The sequence below is a fragment of the Oncorhynchus tshawytscha genome, linkage group LG06 (genome assembly GCF_018296145.1).
Source record: "Oncorhynchus tshawytscha isolate Ot180627B linkage group LG06, Otsh_v2.0, whole genome shotgun sequence".
Lineage (NCBI taxonomy): Eukaryota > Metazoa > Chordata > Actinopteri > Salmoniformes > Salmonidae > Oncorhynchus > Oncorhynchus tshawytscha.
Window position 1 is genome coordinate 20655844 of NC_056434.1, and position 14193 is coordinate 20670036.

At 41.8% G+C, this 14193-nt stretch overlaps 1 protein-coding gene across 9 annotated transcripts in view; it reads left to right on the forward strand.

Moving 5' to 3' along the window:
- The first annotated feature begins 5239 nt into the window (after window positions 1-5239).
- LOC112244754 (transcriptional repressor p66-alpha) overlaps window positions 5240-14193 on the forward strand; it is a 39367-nt gene continuing 30413 nt past the window's right edge. For 7 of the 9 annotated variants that reach the window (XM_024412522.2, XM_024412527.2, XM_024412524.2 and 4 more), the window contains exon 1: window positions 5240-5322. The gene's annotated coding sequence lies outside the window, so the exon portion shown is untranslated. The remainder of the gene's footprint in view (window positions 5323-14193) is intronic. The other 2 variants (XM_042323065.1, XM_024412529.2) reach the window with 1 other exon arrangement.

Consider the following 14193-nt stretch of genomic DNA (forward strand, 5'->3'; position numbering starts at 1 on the left):
GGTGCCACCAACTTCCTGTGTTGAGGATATGCAGGAGAAGTCTGTCTCTGTTGTTAAGGATGTGCAGGAGGTCTGTCTCTATCTTTGAGGATGTGCAGGAGAATTCTGTCTCTATCCTTGAGGTAGTGCAATAGAAGTCTGTCTCTATTGTTGAGGAAGTCCAGGACGTCCAGGAGAAATTCTACAAATGCTCTGCCATCTTTGGTTCAACCAGCCACGGTGTGGAGAACAGTTCCATTGAGGAAGTCAAGGCCCTTGTCCCTTCCATCCTGAGGACACTGGTAAGAATCATGATACCGTTATTCTTAATGTGAGTAAAATATGCTCTAAGAGTGGTCACATACTAAAATGAGATACCTCTATGTGATGCTGCTTCCCCAGAATGAGGGGCAGAGAAAGGAGTTTACCATTATTGTTGAGGAGAGGCAGGAGAAGTCTGCCTCATCTATTGTTCAGGAGGTCCAGGAACAGGCTGCCTCTTCCACATTGTCTGCCTTTACCAGCAAGAAAAAGTCTGCTGAGGAAGGGAACAAGTAATCTTTGTCCCTTGCAGCACGTCCATCCCATGGGGAGGATTCAGAGTTGGTTGCACAGAGGGAGGTTCTGAAGAAGGAAAGGGCAGCTAAAGCTGTTCTACATGCTTCACTGGAAGAGGAGCATTGCACAAACACACAGCTCCGGCTGAGAGACAACAACATTGCATCAGACTTTAAAACCGAGCAGCGCAAGATCAAGAAGCTTGAGGCTGAGGAGCTGGAGCTGATGGGCCAATCAGGAACAGAGCAAAACCAAGGATAATCTCTCACCAACGGGCCTCTGAGCTGGCAGAGGAACAGGGCAGGAGCAAACAGCTATGGTGAAAGACCTATAAGAGTTGAAGTCTGCTACATCTGCAGATAAAGCTCAAAGTGACCAGCTAAAAGAGAGAGAGAGGGATCTCTGAAAAGCGAGATCTGAGCTCCCAAGGGCAGGACCTGAGGGCTCAAGTAAAGGCCTTCCTTCAGGTAAATGCAAAAAATTAGTCTAAGCACCATCAAAATGACCTCTGAACTATCAAAGGGAAAGATCAGAAGACAGAAGCTCCAGGCTGACCTCGAGGCGACCAAGCATTAGAGTGTGCTGGAGGAGCTTTATGAGACCAGAGCAGTCACCAGTGACCTGGAGGAGGCTGTGGCCTCGGAGATTGTCAAGGCTGAGAAATTCCATGAGAAGAGTCCAGCCCTGGAAAAGAGCAAGCAAGAACAGAGTGACCTAACTTCCAGCCTGCAGACCGAACGCAGTCGCTGCCACTGCCTGGTTGTGGAAGGTGAGGCCATGGTCAAAGACCTGAAGTCAGCTTTGGACACAGCAAAAGTCTACAGTGTCCAGCTGAGCGAGAGACTCCAGACAGAGAGCTCAGCATATGAGGCTCTGAAGTCACAGCACCAAGTACTTATGTGGCAGCACCAAGTGTTAGCAGGTGAGCATCAGGAACTCCTCTGGGATCATCACAGCCTCCTCGCTGAATACTAGGATCTGATCTCAGAGCAGAAAACAATGGTCTCTAAACATCAAACCCTCCTAGTCCAGCATCACAGCCTCAAATCTAAGTTCCAGGACGTTGAGGCAGACTACCAGGGCCTCCAGAACAAACTTCAGACTCTGACCAGTTAGTACAGGGCCATGCAGACAAAGAACAAAGCCTTGAAGTCCATGTGCAAGAGCCTTTACTCTGACCACCAATTTCGGATCTTCGAACACAATTCTGTCCTCTCACAGTAGCAGCCCCTCCGATCAGAGCTTCAGGAGCAGCACCATAAGCTGCATTGGCAGCAGCAGGAGCACTGCAGGGTGGCTGCAGCCCTCTCAGAGGACTACCAGAACATGGAGAACGTGCTACAGACAGCTGACAGAGTGCTGAGCCAAATAAATAACAGTGACATTGGTTTACAAGGATACTATGGGAGGATGCTGGGAGACTGTGCTAAAAAGTATTATTGCCCCACTAAGGAAGAGGAGGAAACGCAGGCCTGGTCTAGGGCAGAGGCATCTTTGTTCCAGGGTACTCTGCAGCTGCTGGACCACAAAGAGAATAACAAAGAAAGAGGCAGCCAAAGATATATGACCACTCACACTACTTGTACCAAAGACACTGGGCCAAAGGAACCCGAACTGTTTGGCCCCACTGAGGAGCAGGAGGAAAGAAATGCCAGGAGGAAGCACAAGTTGTCCTTGCTGAAGTCTACTCGGTGGCTGCTGGAACACAAATATAAGAACAAAGAGAGAAGCATCCAAACAGATATGACCACCCGCAATCATTTATTTTAATTTAAGGATTGTTGTGGTTAACAGCGTGGTTTACTTTGTATGGATGGTATTTTCCTTATGCATTGAGTTTACTAATATGAATCCACTATGAATAATACAATTGCTGCTGCTAGCCAATTCCTGAGGATTTTCACAACTAGTCATCATTTTGTAGCACAACTTTTGAATTCAATAGTAATATAAGATTTTAATTTCTTGTCCACCAAGTGCAGTTATTTCATGGACCAGCAGGGCCCCCATTTGAGCTGTGTTTTGATAAACCTGATTTGAGACTGTGAATTTCAGTATCATTTGGCCCTGTCATAAAAACCCACCTGCATTTTTGAATACACATCTCAAATAATTTTTAAATTACCACAGTTGGAAACAACAAATATATGGACACAAAGTTTGAGTGCTTGCCATATTTTATTCAATGCATGTGTTTTTAAACGATTACACAGTTTTTCAATCATTTTTGGATAGCAGTCTGTATAAACATGGTATTTGCAACCAAAGTGTTATGGAATGTTTGTCAGTAAGTGTACTTAGTGTTTATTAGAAGTGAGTTCTATATTGAGTTCATCATGACTTTTCCCACTACCATGTTCCCATTGGGCACACACTGGTTGAATCAACGTTGTTTCCTCGCCATTTCAATGAAATTACGTTGAACCAACGTGGAGTAGACGTTAAATTGACGTCTGTGTTCAGTGGGTTGTGATAAATATGCAGTACTTTTATATAGCCTACATACATTTATATTTTAGAGATACATTGACTTAACTCCTTATTCACACAGTAGTCATCTATATTCATATTGTACTGTGCAGTTACATAGGAATAATTTCCTTTATAGTTATCATTATATCACTTTCATAAAATAAATTGTCCCCAACTAACTACACAGTACAATACATGGGCCCATAAAGACAAGACAAGACAAGACATCATGTATCTTGTGGGTCCAACATGAGATTCAGAGTTGAGTTATTTTGGGGAGAGTATCATTCAGGCACAGGACAGAGGAGGATACCTTGTAAAACTACTCTTTCCCTTTGACTGCTGCGTCTGATTTGTCGATCTCGTTTAATGTTCCTTATTCAGGAATATTCAGGAATGCTGAATCACTCCTGATGGTGAATTACTGCAGGGATAAATACCGACCTAATGGTCAGCCAGTAATGGTCACATGACAGTCTTTGTTACCAGTCAGCCATGCAGATGTCATGGCTGTCTCTCCTTTGATATGACTTGCACACTCAACAAGTTTACAACAATTTCTGTTCACCCCAAAAAAATGCAATCAATTTATACGAATCAGCCTCTCAATTTGCACGTCATTTTAGAAAGTAATATGTTGTTAGATTTTTACGTATGTTCATAAATGTTTTTGGGCAGTGATGCTTGTTTGGTGATCAGTGTCAGCATAAACAGTTCTGAAAGGAGACGCTTCCTGCCAAATAGTGAGTCCTGTTGATCGTGACAGGGAGGGGTATTTCCTTGTTTTTGCTCCTGTACTTCAGTGGGGATTAAGTTGATAGTGCCTTGTTGCTTTAAGCCAGTGTCACACATTGTGCCGACATTGATATGACTCATCTTCTTTTTGTGTACTGGTTTGAAGCTATAAAGCACTATTTCTCAATTTTCTCTAAAGAACAGGTTTCTGACACTTTACACATCGCTTGACATTTGGCCCCTATTAAAATGGATTGTGCAGAGTGCATAGGTACGGTTTAATTGCTCCTGTTTCTTGAGGTTGTTTTCCCACACTGATCCATCCAAGGAAGGGAATGTCACCAACTCCTTTAGAAGAGGATGCCAACCGTATGCCACCGGAACTTTTTTGGATCAAACCTGAGAGTTCAGGCATAAGACACACTTTTGGCCAATGTATATGCTTGCATGTCTGAATTCATAACTGATTAAATTAATGAGGGCACCAAGGTTAGTTAGTTTGAAGACACTTCTATCGGCCCAGGTGATGAGTATTAGGTTTGGTTCACTTCAGATTGGAATTAGGTTCACAGCATTACTTAGTCAGGGGGATAATATTGATATCACTGCAGTGTGATTGTGATATTCAGGGGTTTCATTGGTGGAATTTACCCCAAAATTGGATAATTTTATTCAGCCCCCAGTTCCCACTTCTGTTACTTGTCTCTGATTCCGTAGTCTCTCTCTCTCGCTCTTGTTCTCTCTCTGTCCCTCTCTCGCAATAACTGACATGTGTGCACTGAGATACTGTTCAAAGATCCTCATGCCCCCAAAGACATGATCAGGAGAATTATTGAGATTGGTCCGGACTCATTGAAAGACAGTGGAGACATCACATAGTACATTCATACATCTGGTATGTTACACGTTGGTACCAATATTGTGTTTGTTTGTTGTTGTTGTTTACTGTTGCATGGACTGTGAATGAAAGAGCTGCCCATGGTTGTTTTAGGGAGGATTCAAAGCACTGAATTGTCAAGTGCCATGATGACAATATGAGAAATATTTACACATCATTAACCGTTTCCATTGACTAGCTATAGGACGAGATTTTTACATTTTTTTGTAAAAAATAAATAAATGCTCTGTTAGTTTCATGGAGAGACAGTAATTGAATTTTTTAAAGACATTAATTCATGTCAGACATTGATAATTGGTGAATTGACAATTGATTACAGCACTGGTGTGAGGTAGGTAGAATGATGGAAAGTATTCCTGTGGTGGTTGTGGGGCAAAGCATTGCAATGACGAGACAGGCTACTGAAAACTGGACTTTTGAAATTTATTTTTACACACATGATATAGTCAGTGGCACTAATGTAATCGGACTCGGTTGCCACCTTGTGTGACCACATGCTTAGTGATGTGACGCTGTGTTCCATGTATGAGAGAGAAGCTCATTATTTGGCAACCGGAGTGGCAGCGGGCAGGGCTGAAGAGGGGATCCCCGGGATCGTTTTTTTTTTTTTCTTCATCGAATTACAGGAGTAAATAGTCTGTCAAAACAAGTGAAAAGCGTTACAGCGACACCTCTTCTCCGTAAGTTAAGATATAATTTCAATTGATGGGTTAAAGTAATATTGATTTTGAATTTAATTAAGCAGACGAAGTTAAACTTATTTCCAGTCGTTAACGTAATTATATCCTTACCTAACTGGCTAACTGCTGTGAGTGCTAGCCTAGGTAATGGTTTGTGTGTCTCTCGCTAACTGTAATTCGCTAGCCACTGCAAAGTCAGAACAAACCGTTTCAAAAGTCAAAGAATGCATGTAAACTTGTACCGGTTAATGTTCTAAAAGTCGGATACAAGTATTTTCTTTACAACATGCATTAAACTAGGCCAAAAACAACAAATTGATTTCGACTCTCAAATTTGATTCCTTTATTATTTTTGTGACTGAATCCCGGAGTGGCTGTCTGTCTGTACATGCGAGTGTCCGAGCGAGTTCGTTAGCTAGCCAGCCTGCTTACGTTAGCTTGTCATGAGTGGGAATTTGTTGAATCCCACCACTCACTGGTTTATATACACGAAATATTATACATTTTAAGAATAAATGTAACCCAAACACGATCAGGACGTTTTTAATTGTGTTCCCCGTAATAGAAATCAAGTGTCAGCTATGCTAACTCGCGACCTGGCTTTAGTTAGCTATGTTGTTAGCGAGTTGGAACATCGATTTGGTTGGACTGTGGTGGGAGACAGGTTGTTGTTGTAATTCACTTTTTAATTTTTTTTTTTTACTGTATCACAGTACAACAAAGGATATTGAATAATTGTATATTTGTTATCAGAAGCCGGTATTCTCGCAGAATTGAGTGAACACGTTTTTATTTTGATGTGTAGTTGAATGTTCTCTCATTCATTAAAAGTGTGTGTATGTATATGTACTTTTTTTTTTGGTGGACGATGTGCGCGCCACATTCAGTATGGCAAGCAAGCAGTTATTATGGTTCTGTGTCATGATTAAAGTACTCATTCGGGTAGTTCCATGTCATTTCAGCAAGCCATGACACCCACCATCTCAGAATGTTCTGACATCGTTTCTGTAGTAAAAAAACCCGATACGATTAGCATACCTGCAACATTATTTTGTTGAAATATAATTTGATCTCTGAGAAATTGATTAGAGCCAAATTGGGTAGTTTAATTTATAGGATTCATATAAATAATATTATAGTCGTAAACATCCCATTTGGATCAAACTGTTTTCCAACCATTAGTAAAACATGATGAATCCAAAGAAATGGTCAAAAGCCACACACACACCCCCCACCTCAACAATGAGTGTATATAGCAGGCCTGGAATTTCGTGATTTTAGGGGCAAGGACATTTAGTCTTCAAGAGGTGCCCATCTGCCATGGCACCAACATCTGCTAGGGCACCAAGGCCATTAACCCAAATATCCATATTGGCTATGCATATTGGCTACAGCCCATCAAGTCCAAACCGATGCTGACATAAGGGAGGCACCTGAAAATGTAGCCAAACTTTAATGAGACGTTTTATTACATATACTGAACAAAAATATAAACTCAACATGCAATAATTTCAATGATTTTATTGAGTTACCGTTCATATAAGGAAATCAGTCAATTGAAATAAACGAATTAGGCCCTAATCTATGCATTTCACATGACTGGGCAGGTGCCACTTGGGAGCCAGGCCCAGCCAATCAGAATGAGTTTCTCCCCACAAAAGGGATTTATTACGGACAAAAATACTCCCCAGTTTCACCAGATGTCCGGGTGGCTGGTTTCAGTTGATTCCGCAGGTGAAGAAGCCGGATGTGAAGTTCCTGGGCTGGCGTGGTTACACGTGGTCTGAGGTTGCGAGGCCGGTTGGACGTATTGGCAAATGATCTAAAATGACATTGGTGGCTTATGGTAGAGAAATTAACATTCAATTCTCTGGCAATAGCTCTGGTGGACATTCCTGCAGTCAACGTGCCGATTGCATGCTACCTCAACTTGAGACATCTGTGGCATTGTGTTGTGTGACAAAACTGCACATTTTAGGGGCCTTTTGTTGTTCCCAGCACAAGGTGAACCTGTTTAATGATCATGCTGTTTAATCAGCTCCTTGATATGCCACACCTGTCAGGGGGATGGATTATCTTGGAAAAGGAGAAATGCTCATTATTAACAGGGATGTAAACAAATTTGATTACAATTTGAGCAAAATAAGATTTTTGTGCATATGGAACATTTCTGGGATCTTGACAATTGTAATGTAGGATCATTATTAATATCTAAAGGCTTGGTTCTGTCCACATATTTGAGGCATGTTCATTCCGATAGGAGACTTAAGGCCAGTGCCTTTTGCACACTGCAACGTCACCCACCTTGCAATCTGAGCGGAGGCAGTCAACATTTTGAAACTATTGAACCATAAATGTAATTGGTTAAAATCTGGATGTGGAAGGTCTTGCCATGTTCCAACCATAGGAATGTTAAGGAGATTATTTTAGAAACACTTCTTCATATGCCATTGAAACCAGTATTTCCCTCATGTTCTCAACTGTCTTTCATTGTCCGGCAGCCAAAGACACAACCTAGTCATATTTCCAACCCATGCTTGTTGTTGCATCTTTAGATTTTCCCTCTATTACATTTCTGAAGGATATTTTCATTTGTCATGTGAAACCGCTCGCATTTGCAGTGCACTTTTGAGAAAGAGAAAAAATAATCACCTGATAGCCGAAACAGCATCATCTAGTGGTCATAACCTGGTACTATCAGGATGTAGGACATAAAGCTAACAAATCCATATTCATGAAATATTCATGGCAAGCTAACAAGTAATTTCTCTGAACAGGGGGAGAAAATTCCACCAAATTGAGTGGGAATACATTGCATAGGACGAAGAAACAATACTCAGAGCCACAGCTCCATACTAAACTCAGCAAAAAAAGAAAAGTCCTCTCACTGTCAACTGTGTTTATTGTCAGCAAACTTAACATGTGTAAATATTTGTATGAACATAATAATCAACAACTGAGACAAACTGAACAAGTTCCACAGATATGTGACTAACAAAAATGGAATAATGTGTCCCTGAACAAAGGGGGGGCAAAATCAAAATTAACAGCCAGTATCTGGTGTGGCCACCAGCTGCATTAAGCACTGCAGTGCATCTCCTCATGGACTACACCAGATTTGCCAGTTCTTACTGTGAGATGTTACCCCACTCTTCCACCAAGGCACCTGCACGTTCCCCTGACATTTCTGGGGGGAATGGCCCTAGCCCGCACCCTCTGATCCAACAGGCGTGCTCAATGGGATTGAGATCCGGGCTCTTCGCTGGCTATGGCAGAACACTGACGTTTCTGTCTTGCAGGACATCACGCACAGAACGAGCACTATGGCTGGTGGCATTGTCATGTTGGAGGGTCATGTCAGGATGAGCCTGCAGGAAGGGTACCACATGAGGGACACAACGTTGAGATTGCCTGCAATGACAACAAGCTCAGTCTGAGGATGCTGTGACATGACGGACCCTCCACCTCCAAATCGATCCCGCTCCAGAATGCAGGCCCCAATGTAATGCTCATTCCTTCGACGATAAATGCAAATCCGACCATCACCCCTGGTGAGACAAAATCACGACTCGTCCGTGAAGAGCACTTTTTGCCAGTCTTGTCTGGTTCAGCTACGGTGGGTTTGTTCCCATAGGCGACGTTGTTGCTGGTGAAGACTGGTGAGGACCTGCCTTACAACATGCCTACAAGCCCTCAGTCCAGCCTCTCTCAGCCTATTGTGGACAGTCTGAGCACTGATGGAGGGATTATGAATGATTTTGAAGCTGTGTATGTGTGCCATTCTGAGGGTGAATGGGGAAGACAAAATATTTTAGTGCCTTTGAACGGGGTATGGTAGTAAGTGCCATGTGCACCAGTTTACCCCAAAAACTGCAAGGCTGCTGGGTTTTTCATGCTCAACAGATACCTCATACGGGTGATTACTTTCATTACAAGCCAGTGTGTCTGTCGTAATTCAAGTGACCACAAAGTAACAGTTCCTGTTGCAGTGTGACTGTAAATTGTTTTGTGGTGAATAAGATTGATGCACTATGGACACTCGACCTCATTAGGTCATTTTACCTCGTATGAGAGGTTAGTATGTAGTAGAGGTCGACTGATTATGATTTTTCAACACCGATACCGATTATTGGAGGACAAAAAAAGCCGATACCGATTTAAACGGCTGATTTTAAAAATTATATATACACATTTTTGTAATAATGACAATTGCAACAATACTGAATGAACACTTTTATTTTAACTTAATATAATACATATGGGCTTTTGGATGGGTGTTCTTTAAGGTGATTCCACAGGTTGGTGGTATTTGTTGATTTAGCCGTTGCTGACCCCATGCTTACATCTTTATTACAAATAAGACACCTTGCTTTCCCTGGTGCCAATTCCATGTAATAGTCCCACACTGGTGCTCTGCTTTTCTCTGCCATCTGTAAAACACACACACAGCTCTGAAGTGACAATGATACTGAAGAGGCTGCTTAGGAGACAAATACTCTCAACTGTTTGAATAAAAATAGAGTTTTAAGTTACCTGTGATGAATGTTGAAAACAAAAACTGTTTTTTTATTTATTTTATTTTACCTTTATTTAACCAGGTAGGCAAGTTGAGAACAAGTTCTCATTTACAATTGCGACCTGGCCAAGATAAAGCAAAGCAGTTCGACAGATACAACGACACAGAGTTACACATGGAGTAAAACAAACATACAGTCAATAATACAGTATAAACAAGTCTATATACAATGTGAGCAAATGAGGTGAGAAGGGAGGTAAAGGCAAAAAAGGCCATGGTGGCAAAGTAAATACAATATAGCAAGTAAAACACTGGAATGGTAGTTTTGCAATGGAAGAATGTGCAAAGTAGAAATAAAAATAATGGGGTGCAAAGGAGCAAAATAAATAAATAAATAAAAATTAAATACAGTTGGGAAAGAGGTAGTTGTTTGGGCTAAATTATAGGTGGGCTATGTACAGGTGCAGTAATCTGTGAGCTGCTCTGACAGTTGGTGCTTAAAGCTAGTGAGGGAGATAAGTGTTTCCAGTTTCAGAGATTTTTGTAGTTCGTTCAGTCATTGGCAGCAGAGAACTGGAAGGAGAGGCGGCCAAAGAAAGAATTGGTTTTGGGGGTGACTAGAGAGATATACCTGCTGGAGCGTGTGCTACAGGTGGGAGATGCTATGGTGACCAGCGAGCTGAGATAAGGGGGGACTTTACCTAGCAGGGTCTTGTAGATGACATGGAGCCAGTGGGTTTGGCGACGAGTATGAAGCGAGGGCCAGCCAATGAGAGCGTACAGGTCGCAATGGTGGGTAGTATATGGGGCTTTGGTGATAAAACGGATTGCACTGTGATAGACTGCATCCAATTTGTTGAGTAGGGTATTGGAGGCTATTTTGTAAATGACATCGCCAAAGTCGAGGACTGGTAGGATGGTCAGTTTTACAAGGGTATGTTTAGCAGCATGAGTGAAGGATGCTTTGTTGCGAAATAGGAAGCCAATTCTAGATTTAACAAAAACTGTAATTTCTATTTGCAGGAAATCCTATTTTAATAATGGACATGGTAAGAATTGACTACCAAAGTGCGAGTCATAATTCCCATAACACCTTAATATTTTGACAAATGTTACCTTATCCTAGTGAGATTTACACGGGTATCAAAACGCCGAGGCGGTTTAAGCCTGCACGAAACACAGACCTTATTTGAAGTAGATCAAGACATTCTCTATGGAAGACATGAATGGTAAAATAACGAAGGAACCCCTTTCAAGTTCAGCCGCAAGTTATTACAGGAATTATAACGCATCGACTATTTCTCTCTAAACCATATACCTTTGACTATTACGAGCCTGTTGCTGCCTACCACCCCTCAGTCAGACTGCTCTATCAAATATCAAATCATAGACCTAACTATAATAAATACACAGAAATATGAGTCTTAGGTCAAATCCGGAAACTATCACCTCGAAAACAAAACGTTTATTCCGTTCCGTATTTTATCTAAGTGTGGCATCCATGAGTCTAAAATGTTCCTGTTACATTGCATAACCTAAAATGTTATGTCATAATTACGTAAAATTCTGGCAAATTAGTTCGCAAAGAGCCAGGCAGCCCAAACTGTTGCATATACCCTGACTCTGCGTGCAAAGAACGCAAGAGAAGTGACACAATTTCACCTGGTCAATATTGCCTGCTAACCTGGATTTCTTTTAGCTAAATATGCAGATTTAAAAATATATACTTGTGCATTGATTTTAAGAAAGGCATTGATGTTTATGGTTAAGTACACATTGGAGCAACGACAGTTGTTGATTGATTGTTTTTTATAAGATAAGTTTAATGCTAGCTAGCAACTTACCTTGGCTTACTGCATTTGTGTAACAGGCAGGCTCCTCGTGAGGCAGGTGGTTAGAGCGTTGGACTAGTTAACTGTAAGATTGCCAGAATGGATCCCCCGAGCTGACAAGGTAAATCTGTCGTTCTGCCTCGTTCCTAGGCCGTCATTGAAAATAAGAATGTGTTCTTAACTGACTTGCATAGTTAAATAAAGATTAAATAAAGGTGTAAAAATCAATAAAATAAAAATGGGCAAAATTGGTGCATAAAAATACCGATTTCCGATTGTTATGAAAACTTGAAATCGGCCCTAATTAATCGGCCATTCTGATTAATCGGTCGACCTCTAGTATGTAGTGGTTATTACTATAGGCCTAGTATGTTCATCCATTATTGAAAGCTTACAGAATGCATGGGCTAGAATTTAAAAAAATTTGTTTGGTGCTTATCTAGCATCCATTTCAGCCCCGCAGAGAGCAAGCTGTACCTGTGATTTCCCAGAGAGATGTCAGACCCTCCTCAGCTGATTAATGACTGGAGATTCACTGATAAAGGGGCGCCTCTGTAATAATACAATTTTCAGCTCTGCGTCGGTCACTTGTAATGCTCCTCAATTTAGGGCTAATTTAGAAGCCTACTGCACTATATGGAGGGATGAATATCTTTTCCATCCATCCATATGTCTGGCTGATATATTATTATAATAGCAAAGCAGCAGGGCACCTTCAAGGACAGCAGTGGGAAATGGTACCGATTGATTGTTGAACAGGTCGTAGCATGGTCATCTTGAGCGATGAGGTTATAAGGGAATGGGAGACAACTATGGATTGGCTGCCGGTCAGATAAACAGATGGGAGATAGAGGGCTGGTGTCCTCTCTCTGCTGTTATCACTGGCCAGGGAAGTGTACAGCGTCATTGAGTGGTTAACAGCAAATGTAGGAGGGCCAGCCACGCATGGTCTGAGTCAACCAGTCACAAGCTTTGGTTTCCCTGAGACCAGCTTCCTGACACTGTAGGGAGGTAGTCATGGAGGATTGGTTTCTGGGGCCTTACGGGGGCTTCCGATTCATGTACTACTAATAGGCTATAGCCTACTAGCAGCAGGGCCAGTGCAGGGATTCAAGTCAGGGTGTGTAGTATGAGGTAGAACCAACCTATAGATGCACATGCTCATATTATCTTTAGAAGAGACTTCATTAGCAAATTTGATGTGCATGTTACGACTAGAGCTCCAGGGAGGGAGCAAATGACAATGTCCCTATGATATGTCACATAATGTGGCCCTGTTTAATGATTCCTAAACATTTTTCAGAGGGCAACACATCAGGTTGTCTCTTTTGGGATCTGTCCTGTGGTGGTATTGTGCACATTTCTAGGCTATGCCTTGTCTATCCATATGTTTATTTTCTTTGTATTGAGAGAATAGGCCTACTATAGGACATTAGCTGTGTTGGTCACCAGATCTCACCAACCCTCAGGCCCTAGGCTATTCTGAGAGGTGGGGGAGGAATCTCATGTCTGTACTCTTCATGTTTACCCTGTTGGACTTCATATTGACTCAACTGTGTGTACCAAGTCTACCGATTCCTCATGTCAGAAACAGAACAGCTCTACCACTTGAGGAACGCTGTGTTTGTGCTGGATTCAGCCTAAACCTAGTAATCCAGAAAATATTAGAACTTTGGTGATCAGGTGTGTGGATGGTCAATATAAATGTGAACGCTGACCAATGAGCCTTAGTTTTAGGAAGAAGAGAGCACCCCACTTCGAGTCTGTCACAATAGCATATTTCTCTCCTTGACTCCTCTGGACTGGTTTGACAGGTGAAGGCAACAGGACAGAATTCTACCAAGAAATTGCTTTCAGTTGACCTATTATTTCAGATCCTGGATGGCAGAGGAAGATTGTTTTATTTTTAAACGTACTCTTGAGCCATTGACGACTGAGTTGTGTACTTAGTGCAGGCCATCATCTTCAACATGGCAACTCATTGCCCAAGGGGTCAACAGGCAGCTCAATTCAAGCATGGTTCCTCATTGTGTAGATTCACAAATGAGAGGCTCCACTCTTTCAACATGAAGCTGTGAAGCTCATCAGACATTTGGGGTTGGCTCTGGTATTCCATAGGGAAATCTACACCTGTTAACCAGTTAGGTAGGCCAAATGGGCTATTCAAGAATGATGTCCTTGTGTCTACTGGTGTCCTATATATTTGAGTCGTGACTTTTTATGAGAACCATATGACTTATCCTGTCCTCTATTTTCATATGATTAATGCATTGAGTTGACTAGCGGACAGATGTTTGCGACATCATAAAAATATAAACTCATGGAAACTGTTACAAAATGTGATCACACTCCTTCTCTGGAATGCCTCAGAACATTCTCAATTACTCCAGGTTTAGCAAGAGTCGTGGATGAAGAAGCAAGGGCTATGGTATTGCTAAATTTTTCCAGTTCTTCTCCTAACAATAGCTCCCACTGTCTGTTTTAACTGGCCAGTGCTGACATGGCAACTCTGGAACACTCAGT